Genomic DNA, 16,441 nt, shown 5'->3' with positions numbered 1-16,441 from the left:
CGCGTTATAGTTTGGGGGGCAAAATGATATTTTCCTTATTGATTTTAATTGAAATTTTAGGGTTAAATTGAAAAACATGTGAAAATTTAAGGGACAAAATGATATTAACTCCAAAAACACACTAAAAAGTATAAACACTAGTATTTATGTGGTTTGGGTACGAAAATTTTACTATAATATGAGTGATTACATATGATAGATAAAAAATACTCAAACACAAAACCTTTGCTTGTTTGTATGTTTTTTTTTTTTTTTGGTCCTCATCTCTCTATCACTCTCTTAATTCTCACATCTAAATCCGTAGTTCCCGTTGAGTAATTTATAGGCAAACCCAAAGAAATTTAATATCATACAATTAAGAAACTAAATCAGACACATCTTGAATTTCTTAATAGATTTTAAACTCTACTACTCTACTCTAAATATATGTATAAATCAAATAAATAATATATGGGACTTATATGTATATGTGGATCATATTAAGGATCCATATGCTGCTTTGGTTTCCTCTGTCCGGCAATGAAGCATCCATACATATATGTGAATCATATTGTATTGAAGCGTACAAGATGGGCGAGATGAAGAGTGGCTGTTGTGACATTTCCATAACAGTTATCATGATAATTTAAATCATTCATTTTTTATAGTATATCGAGTCGAATATTTTTGTAAAAAATCAAGTTGATTGGATATCAGTAACACTATGATCAAATCAATTTTGTATCAATAAAAATAAATGATAGGTGTAATTTTGAGTACAAAACTAAATACAAAATTGATTTGATTATAGTATTATCAATATCCAATCAATTTGATTTTTTACAGAGATGTTATACTCGAAAAAAATTAAATATTGAACGATTCAAATCATCGACATGAGGCCCAAAATCAGCCCCCATCACCTGAACAACAGTGCTTGCAAGTCACCTTCATTTGGTCAGTTTTCAATTTATTGGTGTTGTTAGTTGATTATGAACGGTTGTGTTTCTTTCGAGCTTAAGATTTAAATTAGAAGGTATTGTTTGGTCTTGTGAGATTCATCATAGGTTTCGCTTTGATAATCTGAATTGTTCATTTTGTAAGGCTTTTCGTGCAAAATTTTCACTAAAAAATTAGGTGGATCCAATAATCACAATCTATTCAATTTATCATATTTATTTCCAAAAATTGACAACGATGGTATTTTTTAAATAGACCATCTGCTATTTTGGTGACAAACGTAATAAATTGAATATACAACAATTATCAAATTGACCTAATTTTTTGTTTGGATGATATATACAAAAGACTTTATAAAATGAATGATTCAAATTATCATAATAGGACCCATGGTAGACTTCACAGTCCAAACAACACTCTCTGAAGGTAATTCAAGTCCAATTATGAAGTTACAACTCATGTTTATTTTATAAATGTTGTGATTTTTATTATTATTTTGGACAGAGAGAAAGTTATCTTTTTATGCTGAGAAAAAAGTTATGCCATTTTTATGTTTAATGTTACAAATTTGAGTAATGTTAAGATTCGATTTTTTTTTTTTTTTTTTTTATAAAAAAATTATATACAATACTCACATGAGTGTGAAACCCACTCTACATAGGACCAACATCCTTTTAAATATTGTGTAACGTTTTTTATAGTCAAAAATCTAAAACCCCCTAATATTTATTTGTAATTATGATTCAATTTTAAACAATGAATAGCAATCCCAATCAAACAATCAATAACAAATCGACACAACGATTTAACGTAGAAAAAATCATAATTGGACTCCTTCAATTGTGATAAAAAAACCATGGGCCAAAGTCACAAAATAATCAACTACGAAGACAAAAATGAATTACACACGAGAGCCCTTAATTACCTAGTGAATCCATGATCGAATTAAACCGAACCCGATGTGCCTCTTCCACCACCGTCTTCACTTCGGAATTGCTTTGCCAAACATTAAATCTACAATACCGATGTCGAATCCACGATAATGAATCACTCCGGAATCCACCAAAGTTTTAAGTCTAAGTTTCCCGAAACCCATCGATGAACACTTCTCTTTTTGTGAATGAAAGAACAAAAATATCCATTGATTTTTGTCAATATATAATTTGTTTATCAATTGATCACCTTCTATATATCAAAGAAACTGATATATAAACACCCTCCAATATAGAACACTTTGTTTTTTAACTCCTCTCTGAGAATCTAGATGGGTTCAACCTTAAATCTAGATGGGTTCAACCTTATACTAAACAGAGCCACGAAGACTGATCGAGCACTCACTTTACAGCTCGAGCAGTAAGGCTGAAGGCGATGCTCACATATTGGCCAACCGCTCGAGTGCAACATCTGCCGTTCAAGCGGTAAAACTTATTAAATGAACTATTTTAGAAGCTCAGAACACTGGCTAAGATACTAAATGAACTATTTCACTACTTGAGCGCACAAAAGACTACTCGAGCGGTTCATCAACTTTGACAACTTGGTTTCGGGGGCACTGTCCCTCGACCCCATTTGGGCGCTGCCCTAGACCCACTATTGAAGAAGCAAATAAGGACTACTTAAGTCAAGATACGAAACGTCAGCACAAACTCCTGTACTCAGGCACAATACGGTTTGGATTTGCATCTAAACTCTCATATCCTCACAGATACAAAAAACGAAAGCAATTACAATTGAATGGTATTTTTATCCAACGGGATTGTCAATTACAAAAACCTAACAATCTCTTCCTTTGGCTATTCCGTGACAAAACATATCTAACAAAGAAAATCCTAATCACCTCAATCAATTACACCCAATAACGACAACTTTCTCATGGTCATGATTTGCAAAACAACTATTAAAGTGCCATAATAGTATATGATAGCATGAAACATATGACAGTATGAAAAACTGAAAAGAATATCATGCTATCAAGCAACAACATCACTTCAAAAATCTCTCACTTTTTGTCATGAATTGTCAAAGGAAACTCAATTAACAAAAGTAAAGACAAAAACCACACAAGCAAGGACAATATAATTTAATAACCAATAGCATGCAATAAATAAGCAGCACATAGCAATATGCAATTCAACAAATATCTAACTACCTCTCAAAAAAATCAATGAAATTCCATGCTTAACAAACTCCCTATCAACAAATAACCTCCTTATCAAAGAAGAACAAGCTCTAGAAAACAAAGAATAAAATAAAATAAAAAATGATAAAAGCTATATGGTAGAGCAAATAAGGAATTTCAGATCAGTATATCAATAACACACAAGAATATCCAAGAAATACAATTACTTGAAAACACAATGTGCACCATCTCTAGAAGATTCCTCATGAAAGAATGTGGTGCAATATGTGAAACACATAGATGTCGTGAGAAAGTGTGTGTGTGTCTCTTAGAGTGCGACAAACACTAGATTCAAATCCTGATAGTGATCTGATGGTTGGACCTTTGACTAGAGAATCTGCGAATGATTGAGAAAAGTCAAACCTCTAGTGATCAAGGGGCATTTGTTGAGTAAACGCGAATGCTCCCCCTTAAACAATGCAACATATTCTTGCGCTCTCACTAGCGACTTTCATGCTCATGGGTATGGAAACTAAACCAGAGAAGAATGGAAAAAATAGTGAAGCTTGGTTGGTGACTCTGAGGTAGCATTTTTTTCATGCCATGAGAGAGAAAAACAGATAAGTAAGTAGTGAAGGTGCAAAAAGATAGAAGGGTGGTAAAAGACTCAACATCACCCAAGATATGCTAGAAGTCCTCACAAAAAACACAATAAACGCTGCTAGAAGTCCCTAGAGAACTTTGATCACTTATGCAGAAGAGTCCGGTATTAGCTAATCCAAGAGTGTGTACAGAATGAGACATACTAATCAATGTTCACACAATCAGTAATGAGTAATAACCACAGATAGCACACACTCATTAACAAGTAATGCATATTCTCATTAATTTCAATATACACCAAAAATTTCTCAAAAATTTCAAGCTTGCAAAACCACATTAGGAAAATCTTTTTGGATTTTTGATAAACAAAGCAAGAAAATGAAAAGCAACATAAACACAAAAGAACAAAAAACAAGAAAAAAAAATGAAAAATTAACAAGTTAACCCAAGTCAGTTTTTCTCACCCAAACCGCTTTAGTATGGACAAAGTTATGCGAATTATGGTTCTTGGGTGGTGTCTTGATGTTGTGGTTCCTTTCCCTTCAATGGGAACCCGCCTCGACTTGGTTTCCAACCTCCTGTTCCAAGGTCTAGGAAAACTCAACCTCGCTTCATGTTTGGTCTCAAGCAAATCAAAACAATGAGGTCTAATGTGACCTTGAATCTCACAATGATAACAAATAGTAATGAATTTACTCTTAGCTACACAATTATGAGACAAAAAAGAAGATGAAGTGATATTACCCCTAGCCATGAAATCTTGAATGCTTTCATCTTTGGAAGTTGAGGCTTTGGATGGTGAGACATGTCATTTGACGCTAACTTCTCCTTTATCATTGATCATTCGTTGAGCACTAAGACCCACATCCACATTTTGTGAACTTGTATTTCTTGATTTCAAAATAGCTGTGACATTTTCAAGTTCCAACTTCAAAGTGGTAATCTTTGCTTCAGACACTTTCTCGGACTTTGAACAAGTCTCCAACTCACTTTCAAGAGCACAATTCTTCCCTTTCACCTCATCATGAGTATGAAACAATTGATTTCTCTCCATTTCACATGTGGAGAACTTGGCAATCAACGATTCCAACTCTTTTGAGAGAACATGAACTTCCACTTGAGTTTCTATGAGATCTTGCTCTACTTTCTCTTTCCCTTCTCTACTTAGCTTGAGCTTGGTGGACAATTTGATGTTCATCTTTGTCAAGGTGAAACTCCATTTATACAATATCTCATACACTTCATGAAGAGTTACACCATCTATTTCTTCTTCTGTGCTTAAAGACTTTCTACCACCATTTGAAGACCCATAAGTAGAGCTTTCATTCTCACTCTTATCAATAGATGAATCTTCATCTGAAGAGTCAACACTTGATGCATGAGGAGTGGAATTGCTTTAAGACTCAACATTAGAACTTGCTTCCTTATAGATAAATTTCAACAAATCTCATGCTTCCTTGGTCGTCTCACAATGAGAAATATGAGTTCTCCCACCTTCCGAGGTAACACCTTGTATTTCCTATAATGCTCTTGAGTTGTATTCAAAGTGTTGCAACTCAAGTTCACTCCATTGCTCTTGAGGTTTCAAGCTTCTCAAATTAGTTACCAAATCAAGTTCATATGACATCGCAAACCCTTCCTTTATGATCCTCCATAGGCTTGCATTAAACGCCAATAAATACACCCTCATTTGAGCACTCTAGTACGAGTATTCAGATCCTTCAAAGTAAGGAGGGGTGGAAACATTCAGGCCATAAGCATACTCAGCATGCCCCTTGGCATAATCCATTCGTCCCTTGGCTACGAAAACCACCATGAAAATAAGAAATTGTTCATGCGCTTCTTTTCCTTGAGCTTTGTTATCACTTTCATCCTTGTCAGACTTTGATTCACCATCCCAAGTGATAACGAAGACTTTCTTCTTCCTTAATCAATTAGGACATTCTTGAGCAAAGTGGCAAAATCCTTGGCATTCATAGCATTGAACTTTTTGAGAATTCCCTTGTATTTTTCATTTCTTCTTCTTGGTTGTAGAGTCAATTTTGAGCTTATCTTTGCCTTTGGATTGTTAGTTGATTCCAAAAGATTAGGCTTCTTTTTCAAAAATGACTTTTTGAAGCGTTTTATAAAAGCATTTGTCATCTCGGAATCAAACTCACAATCCTCAGTGAAATCATTTCCAACTCTATAAACACTATTAAAAACAACATCATCTTTTGTTTCTTTTTGAAATTCATATGAGCCTCATAGGTTTGGAGATTTCCAACCAAATGATCCACGTTTGAGGTTGTCAATATCTTGAGCTTCCTTAATAGCTGTAACTTTTGGTTGAAACCGATCGGGCAACGACCTCAACATTTTTTCCACAATCTTGAATTTCGGTATTTTTTTCACCTAAATTGAAGTTGGAATTCACAATGTCACTCAATTTGACACAAAATTCATCAAAGGTCTCACTATTTTTCATGGACAGGTTACAAAACTGGAAGTGAACTTCTGAAATTTTGAGCATTTAATCGAAGGAGTGCCCTCATGAATAGTTTCTAAGATATCCCATGCCTCTTTTGCAACTTCACAATTACAAATACGACTAAACTCTTTAGGTGTGATGGCGAAAAATAAGGAATTGATAGCTTTACTATTTCACATAGTGTAGCTTGACTTTTTCGCACCCCCCTTTTAGAAGTCGAAATAAGCTTTACAGTTCGGACTCCCGTGGTTTTGAATCTAATCTCACAAGTGCAATGTGAAACTGATAAACACCAAAGAGTCCCAATCCGGCAAATCTTTTTGGAAAATCGATTTTGATTCAAAAATGCCAAAAATGGACTGCTTTGCTAGATACAGAGTCGCCACCTAAATATTTTTTGGGGAAATTTAGGAAACCCATGACTCGTGCCAAAGGCCACGTGTCCGTCATCACCAAGATTGTCTCGGCTTGGGAACTTAGGTACGAGAGGGGAAGGTCATGAATACATTTGAGCACCCTTGCTTGCTTGATCAAATATTGGCTTCTTCTAATCATGATATGAATCTTATTTACATTATATGCTCTTGTTCCGATTTATTAGGCTAGCATTACTATGTGATGCACACACACAAAAGTACAGACTAATTTACAAGAATTGGAACATTTTGATTCATGCTTGTTTTGAATATGTACCACTTGAAAAAGTGATTGCATATAAACATTACTCAAATTATTCCAATTCAAGCAACTAGCCTTCATCCACAGGCATTCAAACAATTATAGCACTTAAGCAATTAACCTCATGGCAAGCATGCTAGACATGGCAACAACCACATTCGTGCAATATGCTAAAGAGAGTAAAGGCTCACCTAGTACTCCAAGCCAAAACAAAACAAAAGAGTTAGAAAAAATGCATGATTCCTAACTATGCAACATGACTAATGCAACACATGTAAAAATGTAACTAATAGGCTCGGCTACTAATATGACATATGAATCCATTAAATAGCATGCGGTCTAAGCATGTATTCAAAGAAGTATTAAACTAACAATGCAGTTAGAATGATACGCCAAGCCTCGGTGCATGCAATACAAATGGATGCAAATATGAAGTATGCTAATTGAAACATGATGTCCCTAAACTAACCATTGTAAGCTAGTAAATAAAAGGGAGAAAGACGTGGGGTTGGAAGACATACACGTTATTACATTGCGCTCTCACGAAGGAGTGTCCGAATGAACTAAGCTAATTAACTAACTAATGAAAGCTAAGCTAATTAAGCTATTGCAAACCAAAACGAATAGATAGCTAAACTACTTAACTAATTATTACAACAACAAATGAATTAACTAACTATTCTAGCTAACTAATTAAATTACAACACGAAATTGACTAACTAATTAGTTACAACATTTTACAAAATTAACTAGCTACAACTAATCAATTATAATAATTTAAACTAAATATGCTCGGCACGCGAGGAATGCTCATGCACATGCTCGGTTACCACCCGAAAAGCCACTGTTTTTCTTCCGGAAAGCCTCTGTTGCACAATAGAACACATACACTGTTGCCCACTTCCAGAATAACTCTGCTTTGTTTCAGGAACACACTGCCAAATTTTTCATCAGTGGCTAGCTGGCCAGTGATGAGGCTTACCGGCCTCTAGTGATAGCCGGCTAGCTGGCCATCAATGGTGGCCTGCTGGCCACCTGCCGGCCATGGAAAGTGGCTTGCCGGTCACTGCTGCCCAGTTCATCTTGCTACAACAGAGAACAAATAGAGCATATACAGGGTATTTTCAAGGGTTGTCTGCACAACTCACATCTCCTTTTCATGAACAAATCAAAAGAGTAGTGAACTTAAGCCATAAACCACTAACTCAAGCAATTTCATTGCATGATGACTTGTGAATCAAAGTGTGCAATTTCAATAAATGCAACAAAATAGGACTCTAACCTCTTCCCTTTCATAAAAGATCAAGGGAAGTGGTTGACCTTGGAGACTTGGATCATTTCATCACTAGTGAGTATGAAATGACCCAAGTTTCCATGTGTTCAATTAACGTCTGATTGAACACAACAAGTTATTATCTTGCACCATTTTTAATTCCAAGTTTTAATTACTTCATTTTAAATTACCAACCATCCTTAATCAATTAAGTCCAATGTTGAGTTTAAGTCCTCTAAATGGAAAGAAGGCTCAAACCAAGAGGTGTTTTAGGCATGAAAGAGACATCATACCGTTGGTAATGAACTCCAAAGGGATTAAACCATTAAGCATGACATCTTAATCTCATGCTTTAAACAAACAAGTAGTTTGAACCACTTTTAAAGCAAAACAAAAGCCAAGAAAGGAGGGAGGTTGCAGAGATGATTAGTGCTGAAAATAAGTAAGAAAAGCATAAATAAATGCTATCAACTCAAATAAGAAGGTGTCTAAGGCCTAGAACACCAAGCTCATGAGGACTATTATACTACAAGCATGCAAAGCAAAGCTCAAATGCAACTATCTGTAGCTCAACTTTTTCGTGCCCCCTTTCAGAAACTCGAAAGAAGCCCTATAGTTCGGACTCCTGTGATTCTGAATCTAATCTCACAAGTGCAATGTGAAATTGATAAATACTAAAGAGTCCAAATCCGGCAAACCTTTTTGAAAAGTCAATTTTTAGAATAAAAAATGCTAAAATTAGACTGCTTTGCTAGATACAGAGTCACCACATAAATATTTTATTTTGAAAAAATTTAGGAAACCTATGACTCATGCCAAAGGCCACGTATCTATCATCACCAAAGTTGCCTCGGCTCGGGAACTTAGGTATGAGAGGGGAAGGTCATGAATTGAGCACCCCTACTCGCCCGATCAAAGATCCACCTCTACTAATCATGATATGATTTTTATGTACATTATATGTTCTTGTTCCGGTTTATTACGCTAGCGTTTACTATGTGATGCGCACACACACAAGTATAGACTAGCTTGCTCAAATTAGAATAATTCAATTTCATGTTTTTTTTTTTTTTTTTTTTTTGAAAAAGGGTTTGAATTTGCCACTTCAAGTGGGCTTAAAGTTTGCGAATTTGCCACTCAACAAAGTGGGCTTAAACGTATATTTATCTAATCGTTCCAATTCAAGCAATAAGCCTTCATTCACAGGCACTCAAGCAGTTTATCAAGTAAGCACTTAGCCTCATGGCAAGTATGCTAGACATGGCAATCACTTACACTCAGGCAAGTATGCTAACGCGTTAAAAACTCACATAGTACTCCAAGTTAAGATAAGCAAAAAAGTGTTAGAAAAAAATGCATGATTCCTAACTATGCCAAATGTCTAATGCAACACATACAAAAAATGTAATTAATAGGCTTGGCTACTAATATGGCATATGAATCAATTTAAATAGCATACGGTCCAAGCACGTAATCAAAGAAGTATTTAAATGACAATGCATTATGAATGATGCGCCGAGCCTCAGTGCATGCAAGACAAGATGAATGGATGCAAGCATAAGGTATGCTAATTAAAACATATCCCTAATCTAACCATCAAAAGCGGATAAATAAAAGGGAGAAAGACGTGGGGTTAGAAGACATACACGTTATTACATCATGCTCTCACGAAGGAGAGTTCGAATGAATAAAAGCTAACTAGCAACTAATTAAAGCTAAACTAATTAAGCTAATTATTACAAACTGAATAAATAGCTAAAATAATTAACTAATTATTACAACACTTGAATTAATTAACTAACTCTAAGCTAGGAATTTAACTAGGCTTAGCTAATTAAATATTACAACACAAACTAATTTAATTAATCAAAACTAATTAAATAAGTAAACTAATTAGCTACAACTAATTAAACTAATTAAATATTACAACACAAATTAATTAGCTACATTTAACTAATTACAACAAATAAATGATTAATCGCTAATTAAACTAATTAACTAGTTAACTAGTCCTAGGAAGCGAGGGAGGCCCATGCATGCTCGGTTTCCACCCAAAGAACATCCGCTGTTTGCTCTCAAAAGTCTCTGTTGCACAACCCTTGCACTGATTTCATTCTCAAGATCAACTCTACCATTCTTCACAAGCACATTGCTCAAAATTCACTGGTGGCCGGCAGGCCAGAAGTGGTGTGATGATCGGTTCAAAAATCGTCTCGTTTCTATTTAAGTTATGTTGGGTAAGTTGTTGTTGAAAACTCTTTCTCAAAAATTTTGGTTGCATTCATTTCAATTATGAGTTTTCACTCGTTTCGGAGGGTGCGAAGTCGACTTCGTGGTGTCGGGAGAGAAGTCGAGGATTTTTTAGGCTCCGCGGAGCCTTGGGCCGCATGTGCGGGAGGTTAGGCTGCACGTACGGGAAACAGGGGAACGTTATGTGCACACTGCAATAAATGCAGGTGTGGGAGTGCAAGTGTGGGAGAAGCCGTATGTGCAGGGGTGAGAGCCGCATGTGCGGGAGGCCGCTCTACATGTGTGGAAGAGGGCGCCGCACGTGCGGCCAAGTGCATGGAATGCCTTTTTTTTTTGTGCTTTTCAGCTATATTTTGAGCATTGGTGCCTTTTTTTCTCTCATTTACTGAATCTATCTCTCTCTCTCTATAATCTTTTCTCTCTTTTTCTCTCATCCCTCTCCACCCAAACCCTCAAATGTTTACATCTTCTTTTGATCCCAAGAATCCATTGAGATTTTGTACTAGTTCCTTATACCAAAATGATGAGCATATCGAGGGCTTCATCTTGACTGATGGAGATCAAATTCTAGTGATGTTGATTTTTGGGCTTTTCTCCTCTTCTCTCTTGAGGTAGGGATTTCTTTGATCTTTTCCAATACTTCGTCTATAGATAGACATGTGGTAAGTTTTTATTGCATAAAAACCATGTTCATTATGGATTTTCGAAATTCATGGGAGGGGATTTAAGATTTGATGTTTGAGGTTGAGATTGGGGAAACTAATTGTTGTTGGGTTAAATTGGGGAGTGGTTTAACATATTCATGTTTAGAGAGAGTTAAAGCCCTAAATTTTGTAATTTGCTTAATGAGTAAGAAGGATTGAAATTATGAAATAATCATGTTATGAATTATGGAACTTGATTAATAATTTGGTAATTTATTTGAGATAAAATCGGGTCTCATGAAAATTTAGTATTAACTTTGTGTTGAGTTGTTCATAGTTGAGTATAACAAATTAGTAGCTTGTAAATTGCTAAAAAGGGGGGTTATACTTTGTGGAGAATGTTAACTTGGAAAATAAGAATAATTGATTTTGAAATGAAAGAATGAAATGATAACACTATGTGAATTTCAAAAATTAACTTGAGATTGGATCACAAATATTTTATTTTACTATTGTTGTAATTGGATCTAAAGTCTCATGAGAGTTATATTATTATTAATGTGTGAGTCGAATACATACATTTAGAGTCTTTGTCCTTGGTCATCGGTGAAGGATGACATTGTTGTGTTGAATGGTCTATGTGTATGCATTACACTTGTTGGTTGTACTTTATCATGTTGTGATGGTTAGTAACGTGCACTGCGCTGAGAATTAGAGGTACCATTACCTTCCAGCTAGCACCTAGAGAACTTGGCAGAGCTACCATTACCTTCCAACTCATGTCTGGTAAATTGGCATTTCATTGTGGAAAGGTGTATCCTTGGCTTACCGTGCTTAAGGCAGGTAGAGCAGAACTTGTTTATTATTATTGTCTCAATGTACTTGGGTATGTCATGGGTTATGATGGTTGTGTTTCTGGAGGGCCGAGTTCCCTTATTTGTTGAGTAGAAAGTTGTTGGTTGCTTGTTGTTTTCCTTTTGTATTAAAGATATACATGCATAGACATGAATGTGTTGAAAATGGACGTAAGTACTGTATTGAGATTGTGAAGGATGTGAAGGACATCAGATACTTTTGAAAACGTTTTAAAAAGGAAAATCAAGTGTAAGTTCGAAAAGTGGGAGAAAATATAACGGGTTTGATAGAATTGTGTTAAATAAATTGTCATTGTCATATGAATTTGGAAATAGGCTAACAAGAAGAAAGAAAAGTGAAATGCTTAAGTCATAGAATGAAATGAATGATTATGAGGAAAGGTCTTTTATATGTATATTTCTGTATAAACCATCACATTATTTATACAGTATGAGACTAAGCATTCATGATCATACCTATCTATAAGTTGTTATTGTTTGGGATCATGTTCAGATCCCTACTGGACTTTTTGTTCATCCCACGTTGCTAATCCTTTTTCAGTTGAACATCGAGGAGTGTTTTAAGGTAATGGATCTTCTTTACCTGTTGGCCACGGGACCTTTTACTTGTGGGCAGAATGCCATTGATGTAAAAGGGTTAAACCCTTTCTTTTACTTTAGAGATGTAAGCCTACAGGCAATTTATTTAGTTATGTACATGTTGCATTTAATTTGCATTCGGATGAGAGAATTTTTATTTATTCTTACTCATTGATGTAAAGATTTTTTTGCATGTTATCTCTGAAATTGAATTAACTTAATGAATCTGGTAATGGTTTTGAGTAATAAAAGGTGGGGCGTTACAAGTGGTGGCTGACAGGCCACCATTGAGGGGTTGTCGTCCAACACTGGTGGTCAGTAGGCCACTAATGACACACCATTTTTTTCTGCAAGAGAGAGAAAATAGGGCAAAGAGAGGGTATTCTCACAGGTTGTTTGTACTGTGTATCCCTCCTTATCATCAAAATATCTCAAATGAGTGATACACTTGGTCCTCAAACCATCAATCAAGCAATTTCATTGCATGATGGCTAAGGAACCATGATGTACAAGTTAATAAATGCACAAATAAGACCAAAAAGACCATCACCTTATCATGCATGATCAAGGGCAATGGAGACCTAGGAAACTTGGCACATTTCATCACTTTGAGCATGAGATGCCCCAATTTTCCTTGTGTTCAATTAATGTCTGATTGAACACATCAAAACACAACCAAATTCTTATCTTACACAATTTTAGTTTTAACTTGTTTACCCATTTTAATTTACCAACCCATTCTTTAACCAATTAAGTCCATTGGTGAGAAGTCTTCTAAAGAGAAGGAAGGGTTAAATAAGGGGTAGTTTAAGGCAAGAGAGAGATATGATGCCGTTGGTAACGAACCCCCCAAAAGAGAAGACATCCAAAGATAGCCATCATAAAGGTGGGGGAGACAAGGACAAGGGGTTCCAACGTAAAGAGGGGCACAACAAACCCCCTACTGGCAAAATGGGAAAAGACAAAGCCAAGTATCAATTCAAGGACAAAGGCAAGTTCAAGCCCAAGACCAACTGTTTCTTATGTGACGGACCACATTGGGCAAGAGACTGTCCTAGGAGACAAGCCCTCAATGCCATGATAGAATAGCGGCAAAAAGAGGAGACTCCCCACATGGGATCCCTACAACTTCTCAATGCCATCAAGTCCAAACCAGCTACATCAACCCAAGGGGGCAAGGGTCTAATGTACGTAGAAGTGTGCCTCAATGGGAAGCCCACTGATGCTATGGTGGACACTGGAGCTATACATAACTTTGTCTCTGTGGATGAGGCAAAAAGTCTAGAACTCAAAGCCACCAATGAATCTGGTTGGCTTATAGCTGTCAATTCAGAAGCTAGGCCCCTGCATGGAGTGGCATGCGGAGTGGACATAGCCATTGGAGCATGGAGTGGCAAGATTGATCTTACAGTGGCACCCATGGATGACTTCAAAGTTGTCATCGACATGGACTTCTTGGGGAAGGTTAAGGTAGTCCCGCTACCATTTCTACACTCTATGGCCATTTTAGAAGAGAAAGCACCATGCGTAGTACAGACTACAACTGGAAAAGGGTTCAAGACCCCAATACTCTCATCCATGCAAGTAAAGAAAGGGTTTAAGAAAGGAGAAAAAACTAACCTTGCAACCATGGTAGAGGGAAAAGAGGATGTGCCTAAGGGGTCTATACCCAAGGAAATTGAGAAGGTACTCCATGAGTATAAAGAAGTGATGCCGCTCGAGTTACCGAAGAAACTGCTACCTAGAAGAGAGGTGGATCATAAGATCGAGTTGGAGCCAGGCACAACACCACCCGCCAAAGCGCCTTACAGGATGGCACCACCAGAGTTGGAGGAACTAAGGAGGCAACTAAAGGACTTGTTGGATGCTGGCTACATTCAACCATCCAAAGCTCCCTATGGTGCTCCGGTGCTATTCCAAAAGAAGAAGGACGGTTTTCTTCGTCTATGCATTGACTATCGGGCACTTAACAAGGTAACCATCAAGAACAAGTATCCTATCCCTTTAATTGTTGATTTGTTTGATCAACTTGGTAGAGCTCAATATTTCTCTAAGCTAGACTTAAGATCTGGCCACTACCAAGTAAGGATAGCAGCTGGGGATAAGCCAAAGACTACTTGCACTACTCGATATGGCTTATTTGAGTTCTTAGTGATGCCATTTGGCCTCACCAATGCCCCAGCCACATTTCGTACTCTCATGAACAAGATCTTTCATCCTTACTTGGACCAATTCGTAGTGGTCTACTTGGATGATATCGTGGTCTATAGCAACACTTTGGAAGACAATACAGATCATCTACGAACGATGTTTAAAGTGCTAAAAGATAATGAGCTCTATGCGAAGAAGGAGAAGTGCTCCTTTGCAACGAATGAGGTGTCGTTCTTGGGGCACAAGATCAAGGATGGGATGCTTATGATGGAAGAGGACAAGGTGCGGGCCATGCAAGAATAGAAGGCTCCTACCAAAATGACAGAGCTAAGGTCATTCTTTGGCCTTGTCAATTATTATCGACGGTTCATCAAGGGATATTTAGCCAGGGCAGCAACACTCACAGACCTCTTAAAGAAGAACAAGACATGTGAATGGTCAAAGGAATGCCAAGATGCCTTTGAAGACTTGAAGAAGGCAGTGACAGAATAGCCAGTATTAGGGCTACCAGACCACACCAAGCCTTATGAGGTATACATGGATGCTTCTGAGTTTGCCATTGGAGGTGTGCTCATGTAAGATAGGCATCTTGCCTATGAAAATCGTAAGCTTAATGACACCGAGCGGAGGTACATGGTGCAAGAAAAAGAGATGACGGCTATCATCCATTGCTTGCACACATGGAGGCACTACCTATTGGGCTCCAAATTCATATTCAAGATAGATAATGTTGCCACTAGCTATTTCCAGTCCCAGAAGAAGTTAAGCCCAAAACAAGCTAGATGGCAAGACTTTTTGGCAGAATTTGATTATGTTCTGGAGTACAAGCCAGGAAAGGCAAACCTCGTGGCTGATGCATTAAGTCGCAAGGCGAAATTGGCAGCTTTGGGTAGCAAACCCCAAGGAGAGTTGGTTGAACTCATCAAAGAAGGGCTGCAACATGATCCCCTCACCAAAGGCATCATTGCATTAGCCTACAGTGGGAAAACTAAACGTTTTTGGATAGAGGATGGCCTACTCTACACAAAGGGGAAACGACTTTATGTTCCAAAGTGGGGTAACCTACAGAGGAATCTAATGAAGGAATGCCATGATACAAAATGGGCAGGCCACCCAGGACAAAGGCGTACAAGAGCATTGTTGGAATCCGCTTACTATTGGCCAAGGATGCGAGATGATATAGAGGCATACATGAAGACTTGTCTTGTGTGTCAACAAGACAAGATCGAGCAGCAAACACCCGGAGGTTTGCTAGAGCCACTGTCTATAGCTGAGAAGCCTTGGGAGAGTGTCACCATGGACTTTATCTCAGCCCTGCCTAAGTAAGCGGGATGCGGCTCTATTATGGTGATAGTTGATAGGTTTTCTAAGTATGCCACATTCATAGCAGCCCCAACAGACTGCATAGTAGAGGAAGTGGCTCGGTTATTCACAAAACATGTGGTGAAGTATTGGGGTGTGCCTAGGTCCATCATTAGTGACCGGGACCCTCACTTTACAGGAAGATTTTGGACCGAGCTATTCAAGATGCTGGGGTCAGACTTACACTTCTCTACAAGCTTTCACCCGCAAACTGATGGCCAAATGGAACGGGTGAATGCCTTGCTGGAGCTATACTTAAGGCACTTTGCCAGTGCCAATCAGCAAAATTGGGCTAAGTTGGTGGATATAGCTCAATTCTCTTACAATTTGTAACGAAGTGAATCCACCAATCATAGCCTATTCGAGCTAGCTATTGGGCAACAACCACTAACGCCACACACGGTGATGTCTGGCTATACGGGAAGGAGTCCTGCAGCATTCAAGTTTGCTAAAGGATGGCAAGAGCAAGCCGATGTGGCACAAACCTACTTGGACAAG

The sequence above is a fragment of the Camellia sinensis genome, chromosome 10 (genome assembly GCF_055761805.1).
Source record: "Camellia sinensis isolate YWXY chromosome 10, ASM5576180v1, whole genome shotgun sequence".
Classification (NCBI taxonomy): domain Eukaryota; kingdom Viridiplantae; phylum Streptophyta; class Magnoliopsida; order Ericales; family Theaceae; genus Camellia; species Camellia sinensis.
The sequence above is the reverse complement of the archived record's forward strand: the minus strand, read 5'-3'. Positions refer to the sequence as shown.